Source organism: Pinus tabuliformis, chromosome 6 (genome assembly GCF_031772625.1).
Source record: "Pinus tabuliformis cultivar Carrire ecotype Pingquan chromosome 6, CPIR1, whole genome shotgun sequence".
Classification (NCBI taxonomy): domain Eukaryota; kingdom Viridiplantae; phylum Streptophyta; class Pinopsida; order Pinales; family Pinaceae; genus Pinus; species Pinus tabuliformis.
The window spans coordinates 339,137,975-339,153,825 of NC_142292.1; positions in this window are offsets into that span (position 1 = coordinate 339,137,975).

Genomic DNA, 15,851 nt, shown 5'->3' on the forward strand with positions numbered 1-15,851 from the left:
TTTAACAATTTCTACAAAACAATGAAGATAAAAATATGAATCTTAATTATGAGAAATGGTAGGGCTAAGTCTCCAAAAGGCTTGTTCCTAACTTGTCAACTCTAGTGAGTAATCACTACGAAATGGTCTACAAATATGAAGCCAAAGCTATCATAGTGGGTTGTTGTTTTAATTTCCCTTCCATAACCAAAACATTGAAACATTTAATCCTACTACACTAATTCCTGGAATAATGTGAAGGCCCAATCAAATTTGGATTGATTAATGGAAGTGTATATCTTCATACTTCATGTTAGAGAATAAAACAAATTTTTGAGGTTATCCCTGGTTCAGTTTAAGTCATGATTTCATAATTTAAGAGAGTTTAACCCTAGACAAATGAAAGGTAGCAAAAACCTCTTAAAAACCTCCACTAATGAAAACCTTCAAATGTGGCCAATCTGATAAAAAAAGATTTCAAGGATCAAACTAATGAAAAGGGACTAATTATGAGTTTTTCATGAGTTCAATCCAAAGGGGTAATTTATAACCAACTTTCTGTGCAAAGTGATCTTACAATTCTCAGGACAAAGTGACTAGTTCTTCAAATGTTGGATCAAGATGCTTTTGATTTGATAGTGATTAAATGGTGTTAAAACTCACAAAGAAATAACTGGTCAGATTCTAAGAGAGCCAAGGAGGATACGCCAGTACAAATATCATGAAAATCAATAACTTCAGAGTTGGAAATACTTCATCTACCCTTATATAAGACTAAGTCAAGCACGAATCTACATGGTGAGTCTTCTTACAAACGAGGGATGGAAGGATCTTTGGTTAGGAAACAAAGTTTCCAGTGTGAGGACCTCCAACAGTTTGGATCTTAATTATTCAATGATTTCATATTTATGATGCTCACCAATCACAGATGCACTAGATGCAATAACAGTAAATTTATCCCCTAAAGCAATGCATATGCCTCCTAAATATACATATCTACTCTATAGCTTCATATTAAGGATCATGCCTTTAAGCACCAACCAAAATCATTCCAATGAAATAATAATCTTGACTTTTACTCAATATTTTGACCACTACACCGAATCGTAGGGGAATGGTCAATTAAGTCCAATGAGTATAGGCATCATAGAAAATCTTGTGCCATTAGCATGACCACCTGCAAAACACAAAAAGAGCCTAACGAATCCCAATATCATAGCCTGGAAAAAATTCTTAAACCATAACCCTAAGAATAGTGCTCCTCAAAGGCCATAAATATGCTTCCTTCATATCAATAAATAAACACTTCTTCCACAGACTTTCCTCAGACGAGGTTGAGAATGTCTAGAAGGTTATAACTATACCTTCAATGGAAGAAACACCTGCGAAAGAAAAAGGCAATGATACCCAAGAAACAAAGAACCAAAACCCTTTTCAACCTTCCCAGCCACAAATTATTTCAGAGAGAGTAGCTAATTAATTTTCATTCAAATTTGAAGAGAAAAGTACTATATTTATAAGGGTCGAAAGTGCCTTTAGAGGATAGGTCAACATGAGGATTCATATGGAAATCCAAATTTTAAATTTTAAAACAGTGGAGCCAAAAATATCTATTTGTGATAGGGTCAAATTCAATGAAAGAGGGAAGATTTATTTTTATTTGGATTCAAAAACCCCTTACTAGCTTTTAATTTAAAAATAATTATTGAAACCCTCCACAACAATGTATTGTCATAACATTACATGACGTAATCCTTTAGGGAGATAATAGACTGCCACATCATCAATTTTTTAGGGCCTTTGACCACATGATGGGGTTAGTGCCTTTGATTGGGCATATCTCTCAAACTCTAAGGGCTCTCATGGCATGCAACCTATTATTGCAATCACTATAACGAGTTGTATCCAATGATGATGGTCTCCTAGGAAAATCATTTATCTGCATCTTCAAAATCCCCAAAAAATGGTGGGCTTCAATTAGGGCATTCTGTTATGAAACCAGCTCACAAAAAGATAGAAAAGATAGATCAACAACTTAGAAATAAGCCTCTTCGAGGGGGAAACCTCCTTTACATTACACAATGAACAATTCTTGGATGATACAAATGACAAGACCTCCTTTCTATATATAGGAGTCTAAAGGGTCATAATATAATTGGAGCCGACATAAAAATAATAATGTAAGGGCACAATAATAACAATAGTAGGCTTCTATGGGGCACAATAATAACAATATGGGTACAACAATATAATAAGGGGGTTGTACTAATAACAATAAGGGATTACACTAGTAGTATAGGGACCTAACATGCCCCTCTCCTTCAAAAAGTGTTGTCCTCAACGCTTGAGTAGTTCTTGATGCTCCTGTATAAAATTCTTGTCCTCCCATGTGGAATCTTCAGCTAATAAGTTCTTCCACTTGATGAGATACTCTAAAATTGATCGATTTCGTAGCTGTCGGGTTCTTGTTTCTATGACTGCTCCAGGCTCCAATATGATTTTTCCTTCCTCGTCAAGTTCTGGCAATATTGTTTGAACTGGGATCTTCTACAACTTTTGAATGAGTGACCACACTTTTTCGTCCTTCTTCCATTCATACCTTGTTTCATTTATCCAATCTGGTTGGATAATACAAATGGCACACAACAATGTTTCCACATCCTCATCCTTTCCTGAGAGTGCATCTGCCACAACATTTTGCTTTCATTTTTTGTAGATGATTTCAAAGTCATAACCCAACATCTTTGTGACCCATTTTTGTTGCTCTTCAGAGGATAATTTTTTTTCTAAAAAGTATTTAATACTATCATGATCTGTTCTTACTTTGAAGTGTCTTCCCATTAGGTAAGGTCGCCATTTCTTAAGTGTGTGTAGTATTGCCAACATTTCCTTCTCATAAATAGATTTCTTGAGGGACATTTTTTTGTATGTATGTAACCATAAAAATACCCAATCGCCTACATCAAAACTTCTTTCATTGCAATTTTGATCTACTTGTTGTTTCATTCAATTCTGCACCTAATTGGCATTATCCTTTAAAAGTTGGAGAACTTGTTGTTGATGCTCGATGTGATCTTTCACTGCTTGAATCTTTTTCTTCTTGATATGCCCTTCTATATTTAGAGTTTGAGGAGTGGTAATTTCTTCCAGTGCATTACAAGATATGGTCAGATTCATTTCTTGATTCTCTATGTGATCTTTCACTTCTTGAACATTTTTCTTCTTGATATGTCCTTCTATCTTGATAGTTTGAGTGGTAATTCCAGCCATTGCATTAGAAGATATGGTCCGATTCATTTCTTCTTTCTTGATGTGGTCTTTCACTTCTTGAACCTTTTTTTTCTTGATATGTCCTTCTATCTTAATAATTTGAGTAGTAGTAGTTATTTCCAATGATTTACAATATGTGGTCAGATTCATTTCTTCTTTCTCTAAGGTTGGTTCCTGGTGTATATACTCTTCTTTTGACGTTTCTTGATCCTTTTCTTCCCATTCTCCACAATAAATGTAAAATAATTTTGTCTCATCACACTTATGACCTTTTTTTATCACAATTGTAACAAAGCCCTTTTTCTCTTTTTTCTTCCAATTGTTGTGGTGTTGCTCTAAAGAAGGTGTTTCTCTTTGTATCCTCATAATGTGCTATAATTTCTTCCATGAAAATTGACCAAGTAACAAGTGGTTTACGAGAACAAAGCCCTTTATACCATAAAAATTGATCTTGTTCTAAATATGAAGATGCAATACATACCTTTTGTAACAGTGGTACACCATGTAAATCAAAATATTTCTTCATCTGTAGTATCCAATTTATCGGATCATCACCATCAAACTTCCTCATCTCGCTTTTTCTTGATTTTAGGAGCTCGATATTGAAACGACTGTAGCTTTGTAATTTCAGATCTCCAAGTTCTGAAATCTCTTCCTACAGTAGCTCTCTGAGTTCTCTTTCTAACCACACAAGTTTTATCAAAATTTTATTATCCAAGAAAGAGTTATGCCAAATCTCCCACGATGAACTCATTATAGACTAATTCAATAGAGCGAACTTGTACGACGTGCCACGTCTCACTATTTCGACCTTAGTACCTGAAACTGATATATAGAAAACCACAAGTCCTCTTTTTGCGACTTCTTATGAAATTTCAATTTGATGCTTAGAGAGAAAGTTATGACGATTTTCCCTATGTCACCTATTCAAGATGTAATTCGGGAGCCTACAGAAACCCTAAATTTCTCAGATTATATCTCCAAAAATATAGCGAGACAATACCTAAAATTCGGATGTGAGGTTCAAACCGATTTCTTCTCAAATGGTTTTTTTTTCTTAGCTTTTGAAACTTTGTAACAAAAAAGTTATAGTGAGAATTCCACGATGACCTGTTTGGAGCAGCGAAACCCTAGAATCCACAGCTCTGATACCAAATGTTATGAAACCAGCTCACAAAAAGATAGAAAATATAGATCAACACCTTAGAAATAAGCCTCTTCGAGGGGGAAACCTCCTTTACATTACACAATGAACAATTCTTGGATGATACAAATGACAAGACCTCCTTTCTATATATAGGAGTCTAAGGGGTCATAATATAATTAGAGCTGACATAACAATAATAATGTAAGGGCACAATAATAACAATAGCGGGCTTCTATGGGGCACAATAATAACAATATGGGTACAACAATATAATAAGGGGGTTGTACTAATAACAATATGGGGTTATACTAGTAGTATAGGGACTTAACACATTCCATCTAGCTAGGTTCTTGAGCAAAGGTCTCATTAATTTGTATCATCCTATGGAAATCATCACATCAGTGACCTCAAAATGACCTTGATGTTAATGACGATATTTTCACTCGTCTTAACATCAATTACAACATACTCAACAATCTCCCCATTTTTTATTGATTTTAACACACCTAGCATAACAAGTCATGCTAAACAAGCTCTTCATGCTTATTTTCTTTGTTTCCTTCTAAAATTATCTCCCCCTTTGAAATCAATGGAAAAGGGTAGATGACGCATATTTTTGATTGATGATATATTCGTTTGATATAGATCCCCTAATATCGTTCTCTCTTGTTACATCATCTCTTCCATTACAGAGGCTCCCATTGACAATGTGCTTTCCTGTTGCACCATCTCTTCCATTTCATAAGCTCCCCCTCACAATATGATTTATTTTTGCATCGTCTCTTCTGTTACATAAGAACCCCATGACAATACACTCTCCTACTGGAACATGTCTTCCAATTGTGTGGGAATTCATTGTGAAACTTGTTTTATTTGCTAGACCCTGGTGGTCCTGTCTTCTTTCCTAGTGAATGTCTTTCCTTCTTGGTTTTTTGAGGTCAACTTCAAGCGACTTCTACAATATTGTGCAAAATGGACAAAGCTGTGAAATAGGTAGCACTCTACATCGAGTCTGAAGAATAGAGGAAATGTGTTGTAACTTCTATTGTCATAGGCATATGGGAATATGTCTTGTCTTCTAGTAAATCTACCTCCAGGGTTTTGGTAAAACCTTCTATCGTTACCCATGTTATATTCTCTGCAATCCCCACCTTTATGTACATAGTTAGAACATGCATAGAAATAACCATAAAATGTTCCTGCATACCGGGGTGTATAGGGTGATGATTTCCTAAATGTATCTCGCCTCAAGGCTTTATTTCTATCCTCTTTTTAATGCTTTTCTATGATAAGGAATCTTGAATGCATTGAATCTTGCAAAACTTTCACTTTGGGCTTCTCTTAATTTTTGGCATGAGGCTTCTCTTCATGAAACTTCTTTCCATCTTTGTCATGTGACTTCTCTACATCTTTAGAATATTCATCCTTGCATCATGAGGATTCACCAACATATCTAAGACCTGTCTTGATAAGTGGTGATCTTTGGAAATTGAGAATGTCATCCAAGACCGTCGAACTTCTCCATCATTGATTCAAATTGTCCCCTTCTACTTTCAAGGTGACAATTTCCTATTTATCTTTCATACATTTCTCTTCCTTTTGCTTCATTTGACTTCTTACAACTTCCTCAATCCTTTTGGCTTCTTCAAGTTCCCTCTTCAAAGCGGTGATTTGTTTTCCAAGTTCTTTTTTCCGTCTTATTCCATTTATTTGGCTTTTCCTTAAGTTGGCTTGTCAAGGTACTTTCTTTATTGTTTTCCTCTTGGAGCAGCGCTTGAGATGGTCTCCTTCCTTCTTTTCTTCATCAATTTCACGATCCTTTTTTTTTCATCTGCTCCTTTTTCAATATTAATTTCCCTTCCGAGCCTATTTATTTCATCAAGATCCCAATCATATTTAGAATCCTTCTACTTACTATATCTCTTTATATCTTTGAATTTTTAATTAGTAATGTTATATAAACTCCTTATCATTCTCTCTTCATTTTCAGCCTTCTTAATATGGAGTTTGAGAGATGAAACTTCTTTAGAATCAATTGCCATCTTATCTTCAATAATAGGTTCCTCACCGATCAAATCCCAGCTATGGATCTACCTTAAGTTTGTTAAGCTTCCAAAGAAGGACCTTCTCTAATACTGATTGTTGGAAATACTAAGAGTGGGGTGAATCAATATTTCCTTAATTTTTACACAATTGGTTAGATTCCTTTAAACATTCAAAGCATCAAAATAAAACATAAAACATCATCAAATCACATAGACATTGCACAAAGGATTTTCTCTCAACAAGATTTGTTATGTATGATTACCTCCCCAAGGGTTTCTAAATAGTTTTACAAATACAATTTGAAGGGGTCTTTAGTCCCCTTGTACAACTCAACTGGCACTAAAACACATGGGTGAAAATCTGATGACAAATCCAACAATATGGATAAAGTCGGGAAAAATGTCGGAAGTTAAATGTTTTTTTATCTTTTTAATTTTTAAATCTCGACAGTCATTGGATATCCAATGTAATTTCCTTTACCTTCGAATATGTGATATTATTTTGACATCGTCGAATATCCGATCAATGTTAGGTCGTCGTCGAATAACGATGAATTCCTCCATTAATGGATTTTTCCACTGAATATCATATAACTTCGACGTAGTTGTTATACTTGCGACAAAGTTGAAAGGTTGTAAGCCTATTTTGAGGTTAATTTTTGAAGAAAATCATCACTAAAAGTTTTATGAGAAAAAAAAATTACGTAACATTCAGGGGCTTCGAACGATCAAAAATGGTATTTCCCTTGTAAAAGATGCAAAGCCTTGAAGATAAGGAGGCTTCTAATAACAACAGGTAAAAGGCATTGTAGATACTATGGACACACTGAAGGCGACCATGAATATCATCTATTAGTAATTTATTCATTATACGTCTTTTTATTGTATATTTTTTTGTAATGTTATATGTATATTGTATTTTAGATGATATAACTCTGTATTGTAAATTGTCTTTTCTTTGATTGTAAATGTTTATATTTTTTTGGAGATGTTAGACCTCTGTGTCATCTTGATGTGGAGAAATATTATTTGGTTATTATGGTTAGGATCAATTCAGGGGTTACATCAAGTTAGGGGTTAATTAGTTTATGGGCTTAGTGATAAGGGGTTATTGTTTAAGATTTTAGGGGTTATGGGTTAAGGGTTTAGGCGTTAGGGTTTTAAGGGCTTATGGGAATGGGGTTAACATGTTAGGGGGTTAATTAGGACCTAGAGGATTTAGAGGTTAATGAGTTTTTAGGGAACATTATTAATAAGTTTTTAAAGTATATTATGCACATTTAAAACATGGACATAGTGAATACAATTTTATAGGAAAGAAAAAAATGATTATATAATATATTGTGATAAAATTTTATAGGAAAAAATATAAATATATGAATATCATTAAAATTTAATTAAATAAAAATTTATTGAAAATAAAACTATTATGAAGAAAGATGATTGGATGAAGATAAAAGAAGTCAATTTTATTTAGGTAAGATGATAATTAATAAAAATTATTTTTTTTTATGAAAAATATTATATAAGAAAAAGATAATACTTTATTTAGTAAAATAAATAAATTTTTAAATATTTTTATTATATATATATATATATATATATATATATATATATATATATATATATATATATATATATATATATATATATATATATATAATTTTCTTGTTATAAATTACATTTTAATTAAAAAATTTAACTGAGAGAATATTTTGTTACATATAAAATTATAATTTTTTCTTTAAAATCAAAGCGAAGTAATGTGTGATAATTAAAAGTATTGTCCATTTTAACTATTTCTAGTATGAAAGTAGATTCACAATGATATCCACGGCCATTGATATCTTGAATGTGAATGAAATCTATAAAATATTTGGAAAATAAATATATTGAAAGTAGATAATTATTAAAATTATTTTACCATTTTTTATAAGGTTGTTTGAATTTGTCTTAAAATAAGTTTGTTTCAATATTTGGAAAATAATTAATATTATAATGCGTGAGTTTTTATTATAATTATTTAATTTATTTTTATTATGATGTATGGTTTGTTTATAATTCAATGGGTTAACTTTGATATTTGTTAAGTGTTATGAATTACAAGTAAGGGGTTTATGAATTAAGTCTCCAGGGTGTTTACTTAATATTTGATATTATAGACCTAACTAAATGTTTAAAGAAAAGAGAGTTAAAAGCGCATTGATTTTTTGACAATTATGAAAAAGAGAGAAAAGAAGAAGATGTAATGGCTCTTATACTCCTAGAATATGGTTAGGAATTTTTCTCTAAAGTCAACTAGGATTAAAACCAGCTAGCCAAATAAAAGTTTCAGGCACTGTTATAAAAAAAGAGTCAAAAGTTCTAATTGAACCTACAACAAATTAATTTCCTATAGTTGATTTAAGTGGACAATAAGGAAAAAGGGTAAACAAGAAGCGGTTATCACCTAGTTCAACTTATGAAACACTTAATCATAACCTAGAAAGCAATTTGGGAAAACTATAAATGATTTATGTAAATCATGTAAGCTTTCCAACTAAAATTTGAGTACAAAAAGGATGTTATAACCAACATAAAATGTGTTTCCTATATTAAAATTATCCCAAAAATTTAAATTTACATTTCACTTTGATTTTCTTCAATTTAGTGATCATTTATGGTAGGGGATACAAATTTATGTGTGGTGTTTTTTTTAAATACAATGATTTTGGATTTCATATTTTATATAACGTTGAAGGATCTAATCAACTCCAATTACATCATCCAAAAACTTTCAAAAATAACAATCTAAAAGTCTAGAAAGAAAGCTTTAATAGTTTCCTATAGTTTAGAATTCCACAAGAGAACCAAAATTCGTACCCTAAAACTGTAAATTTTCAAAAAACTTCTAGAATCATCATAGTCCTCCTTTCCCTTTACGATAACATTGTCAAATTTGTTAGATAACTATGAGTGAGTCACCAACAATTGTTACCTTTTGCGCCTTTTTTTTTGCTAGTAATCTAAGTCCATGCCATAGATTCTAGAATTCGGCTTGATTATTGGCAGCTTCCCCTAGACCTCAGGAACATTTTAACTCTTTTTGTTCATTGGGGTAGTGGATAACCCTTACCACTCCTGCCATCATAAATTCCCTCCCACTCCTACCACCCTAAATTTATGAACGATGTTATGTTCCTAACCACAATGTATTTCACTCATAAAAGAGATTATTTGTCAAGGAAAAAAGCATGGGACACAAGCCTTGCACTTGGTGTTTCAAAACATTTTTGGTGACAATGAATTTTGTAAGCCCAAGTGATATAGAGTGAAGAATTATCTATATAAAGTCTCTTTTTGTTATAAGTAAAGGGCCTCATTTGTTGTAAATTATGAGAAATTTTGAAGTAATATCAAAGCTATAATAGTTCTAGGAAAAAGGTATATTAATGAAATGTTTGATAAATCATTAATGGTTAATTTTCCCACATTTATCTTACTTATTATCACTCATGCAAGGTATAACATTCCATTTTGAATGTCCTTTGAAGTAGGTGCAATGTTTTTATTCTATAACATTCACTTACCACTATGTACAAAAGAGTGAGCTTTTGACATTTTGGTCAAATCAACCAAGTAGTTAAAAAGAAAGAATACCCCATTATGTGTAGAAAGAGAGATTTACCCCATGCCTTAGTAAAAAAGGGTTTCTTATTGATCCAAATTGGATCCCAGAACACTCTCTAAGTTTTCATGAACTCTTTAAAAATCATGCCAAAGATTCAAAGCCTTATAAAGATCAAGCTATCGGGAGGAATCCTCTTGACAGTTGCAAATTGTGATCAGTGCGAATGAATGAGGGTCGTTGATCTAGCGCGTAGAGTGGCGGACCATGGTAACACGTGCTGACACCAACCAGCAAATGCGGGGATAATTTTGAGCAATGGAGGTAGTTTCTAATATGCGATTAGCGACAAGTCACTAATCACATATCGCAGGGCAAAACCTCTTAGTGAAGGAAAGCCTCAAGCACTCGAACCTGAAATAATTATAAAATGCAGAAGATATTGTTTCAGTTCTGACAGAGCGGGATTCCACAAAACCGGCAAAATATCGGAGGGGCTTTGAGTAGTAAGTAGTTTCGACTGAGTTCCGCCCGATGCCATACATTGATTGCCACGCGTCCTGGGGAAGAGAGAGATAACCACTCATATCGGACAAGTAAACATCATGCTACTCAGCCGCCCGATATGAATGACAACCGTAGGATCTGGGGCCCCCAGATCAACGGCAGAGACACATTCTGATGGATGACCAGATTTGATAAGATTAAATCAAGATCACATAGGATTTGAATTCCGATATGGATGATGCTTGGCAGAAGGTCGTGTTTCGCGGGCATTCTTGGAGTTAATGGAAAAAAACGGTCGTTTCAAATATGTCCAAGAGAACTAACACTCATCCGTTAGGAAATAGGTGGCCACCTCCCTGTGAGGTGTTATACAGTGATTGATGATGCAGGACAGAGGGATTCAAATGGACAGAGGCAGGGGAACCGGAAGGCCGGGAGATGGAAATGAACAGTCAGGAAGCAAATTGATTTTAAAGCCACAAACTGATAGAAAGCAGAGGGGGGCGAAGAGCAGTAAGTGGTAGACAGTAAGCTGAACATAGAGAGAGTCAGAGAAGACTTGAGAGGTTCAAGCGAACTCCTTTGTATGCCTGTCATGTATTGAGTCTTAGATTGCAATTGACAGAGATTGAGAGTCAGTGAGGAGATTCTGTGTACTCGAGAGAGGGACTTGGGGGACCCAAGTACGATCTTACTGATTTGTATCTGTTGTGTGAGACTCAGATTGAGCTCACTTTGTAAAACTCTGCTCTGAAGACATAATAGAGAGACCACCACTAAAGGCTGGACCAGGAGACGTAACCCAGGAGTATTGGGTGAACTCCTTATTAAACTTGTTGTGTTCCTATGAGTTTCCTATTATGTTTTCTTTACTGCTTCATTTCCTATGTATTTCGTAATCTTATCGATCTGTTGCATAAAATAACATAGGTAGATCCATGCACATGAGTCTGTAATACCTTATTAACTATCTTAGATCAATTACAGATCAAGTGGTATCAGTGCTTTAGGTTGTTAACGTTAGACAAGCTTGTGTTGGACCATTGTGATTGCTAACTATGTCAAAGCTTAAATTAGGAGGAGAATTGGTTGAATCTAACCCAGAATTTGGTAGAGTCTATACTAGGAGGAAAATGTGAGAGGAAACTCCCTTGGAATCATAATCTCAAATCATAGATAGTTTCATGACTATGAGAGCCATGGTAGAGGAAATGTATCGAGAATTTAAGGTCGAAGTGAAGATTCTTCAACTTCCAATGACAAAGGAGCAGAAGAATCTCTCCTAAATGACGATTCTAAAGGCAAAGGGAAAGAAGAAAAGTTTCCCACACCTCCTGATAGTCCTGAAAATAAAAAGAAGAAAGCATCTTTTATTAAATTAGATGTTAAATTCGATTTGCTTGTTTATGATGGAGAGTTAAATGCAGAGAAGTTGGATAACTGGATCAGACATATCGATGTGTATTGCAGGGTGCAGAATATTGCTTCAAACAGTAGTAAAATTCAGTTGGCCAACCTATGCCTTGGAGGAACTTCCTTGGTATGGTGGGAAGGTTGAACACAAGCTGACTTAAAGAAGCATGGTAAAATTCTTTCTGTCTGGAGTGAATTTATGTTTGCGATTAAAAAACAGTTTTATCCACTAGCTTATATGCAGCAAGCCATGATGAATTGGCAGACTCTTCACCAATTGAAAAGGCAAAGTGTACAAAGTTCCACCCAGGAATTTAGAAAAAGAGCTTTGATTCTAGGCATTTCTTTAGACTCACCTGAAACTTTGTTGAAGTATATAGGTGGTCTACATAGTTATTTGAGACATACCATTCTCATGTTTAACCCTACTAGCATAGATGAGGTATCTATTCAAGCTACCCATCTAGAGGCTAGAGGCAAGAATGTGGTCCCAAACGTTGGGGGATCATCCAAACCCACTGCAAGAAAGAACAAGGAAAAGAGGAAGCAGAAATGGAAAGAGAGGAAGACCAATACTGTACAAAAGACCAAACCTTCATGCACTCGCTGCAAGAAGGATGGACACGATGATGAACATTGCTGGTCTTTGCATCCGGAGCTAAAACCCAAAAATTTTGATGGCAAGAAGAAGAAGGTTGTTGTTGTTGTTCAGAAAGATTTGGGGTCATACTTAGGTGATGAAACAACCATCACAACCACAGGTATACGAGGTAAAAATTATGAAGCATCTTCTAGTAATTCTGCCCAAACTATTGATAGTGAAGAAAATGAGAGAAGAATACATGAGCTTTTTCATATTAGAGTTATTTTCAAGCATCAAAAGATTGATACTTTGTTTGATAGTGGCTCACAGGTAAACTTGATTTCTGAAGCAATTGTAAAGAAGCCAGGATTACTAACCACACCTCACAAGAAGCCATATCCATTGGGTTAGGTATGTTATAAAGCAAAGATACAAGTGACTAGACAATGTAAACTTAGGTTTTCTTTTGGGTCAGCCTTTGTAGATGAGGTTGAGTTAGATATAGTTCCTTTGGATATATGTGGGATTGTTTTAGGAAGTCCTTACTTGTATGAAAGGAAAGCCATTTTCTATAGAGCTGAAAAGAAGTATCAACTCGTTAAAGATGGAATCGAATATATTGTAAGAGTTCACAAACTCAAAAATAATTATACTCTCATAAACTCAAGGCAGATGAAAAGGATTGTAAATTAATGCAAGCAATTTTTACTGATGGTTGTAAAGGAAAAGAAACCTGAAAAGACCAATATATTTGAGGGTTGTGATGCTAAACATCAAGCTAATTTAGAAAAAGTTGTTTCAGCATATGATATATTATTTCAAGAACCTAAAGGTCTGCCACCAAAAAGGGAAATTGTACATGATATTAATTTGCAGCAAGATGTTCATTGCCTAACATCGGAATGTACAGGTTATCCACTTTAGAGAATGCAGAAATCAAGAAGCAGGTATCGGAGCTGCTCGAGAAAGGGTTCATAAGACCAAGCACATCACTATGCGGATCTTCAATCGTGTTGGTGAGAAAGAAGGATGGTTTGTGGAGGATGTGCATTGATTACCGAACACTGAATAAAATAATGATCAAGAATCGTTATCCCCTTCCTTGCAGAGATGATCTATTGGATCAGCTGAAAGAGGTTGTTTACTTTTCCAAGTTGGACCTACGTAGTGGTTATCATTAAGTCAAAGTAGCAGAGCAAGATACATGGAAGACTGCTTTCAAAACAAAGCAAGGGTTGTATGAATGGCTAGTTATGCCTTTTGGCTTAACTAATTCTCCTGCCACTTTCATGAGAGTAATGGATGATGTACTCAGGCCATTTATTGATGATTTTGTAATTGTATATTTGGATGATATTCTTGTATTTAGTAAAACATGGGAAGAACATTTGCAGCATGTAAATAAGATTATAGATGTTCTGAAAAAGGAAAATATCTATGTTAAATTATCAAAATGTGAATTTGGAAAAACATCCTTGAATTATTTGGGTCATATAGTAGGGAGTGGTGAATTAAAGATAGATCCCTCTAAGGTTGCAGTCATTTTAAACTGGCCTAGACCCAAGTCTACTACTGAAGTTAGAATCTTCCTAGGGGCAACACAATATTGGAGAAATTTTATTGCTAACTTGTCCTTAATTGCAGCTCCTTTACATGCATTGACATCATGATAACATAAGCATCCATGTATCCCTTATTGGAACTAAGCAGATCCTACCACATGTCCTCATTAGAGCTCCTCCGATGCTGCCATCTATCCTTATTGGAGCCAACTAGATAATGCCACTTGTCCTCATCGGAGCCCATCACTAGCTGCCATGTGTCCTTTATCGGACCCAATTGGATGCCTCCATGTTTCCTCCCAGAGGAGAGAGGAATAGGCCCGCCAATCCTTATTTTGCATCAAATTCCTTTGTATTTTTATTTTTGGCCTTCTTGGTGATTTAATAAAGGATGCCTCAATTCTTGCCATTTTTTGTTTGTTGCATCGATGCCAGCTACCAAGGATCACCAATTGTGATTCACTGAGACCTTCGATATGCGGGATCGTCGATATGTAATGCTTGCAGATCCTCTGATATGAAATATCTGATATCTTCATGACTTCCAATTTGTAGGATCACTAATCACTAATCGGAAATTTGCATTTGTCGTGTGATGCACCTTAGAACCTTTGATTGTCGATTATCAAGACCTTCGATTGCCAGGACCCATGATTGTTGATTGTCAGGACCTTCGATTCCTGATTGTTGGGACCTTCGATTGCTGGGACCTCCTATTGTTGGGACCTACAATATGCGGGATTCTTCCTTGCTTAAGGCATTAACACCCTGAACTTCATCAGGTCATAAGGTTTGACCCACAATTCCATTTATAGACATCCACATATCATTGGAAAGCTCTTCCAGATAACTTTCCAATGGAAAGGGTATAATTAGCCATTGAGCCCATCTGATACCTCAAAATATGGCTCCAAAATTACTGCAAATCTTCTGCTCCTGAACTCTACAGATAGCTAGGAATCACATCCACAATGTGTCCTTAGTATGAGGCTTGTAGCTCCCATGGACTTCCATCTTGGGCCATCATTATAACATCATTTTATGGATTTTCAATAAGCCTTCTACTATGACGATTTTCTACATCAAGCCTGCAGCTGCCAAGAGATTCCTCCTGAGCCATCACTGTCAGCATCTACTACAACAAGAATCTGAGCTTGTTTGGTTGACATCAATGCCAACACTCCTACCAATTAGTTAGGCACTTCCAACTGCCCAACACACTCTAGCATGATTATTGACATCAATGCCAACACACTTGAAAAATCCTTCACTAGGCCACTAGCCATCCACACTATGCCAATTGTCCAACAATCTCCCCCTTTGGCATTGATGGCAACACACTGTCATTTTCTCCAAGTGATGGCCAGACCTCAAGTTGTTTCAACACATCTCATGGCATGAGTCACCAATGACCCTATTGCCATCACAACTTTTCTCCCCCTTTGAAATCAATTGAAAGGGGACACAAGCTACCTTACTCTCATCATGCTCTCACTGACTGTGAGGACCAGAGTCTAGCTGGTGGGATGTGAATTCTGCCTTTCAAACCTCTCTACCAGGACTATCGTTGTTGATTCTCCATAAACTAGGAAAAAGTGATATGCTCCCTTTGAACATATACTACCTTTGATTTTTCCTTCCAGTTTTGGACACCCTATGGTAGCTAGATGAGCACTCTATCCACCAATGCATCGTTTGTATCAAAAATATTGATACCCATTATATTGCTTATGGTATT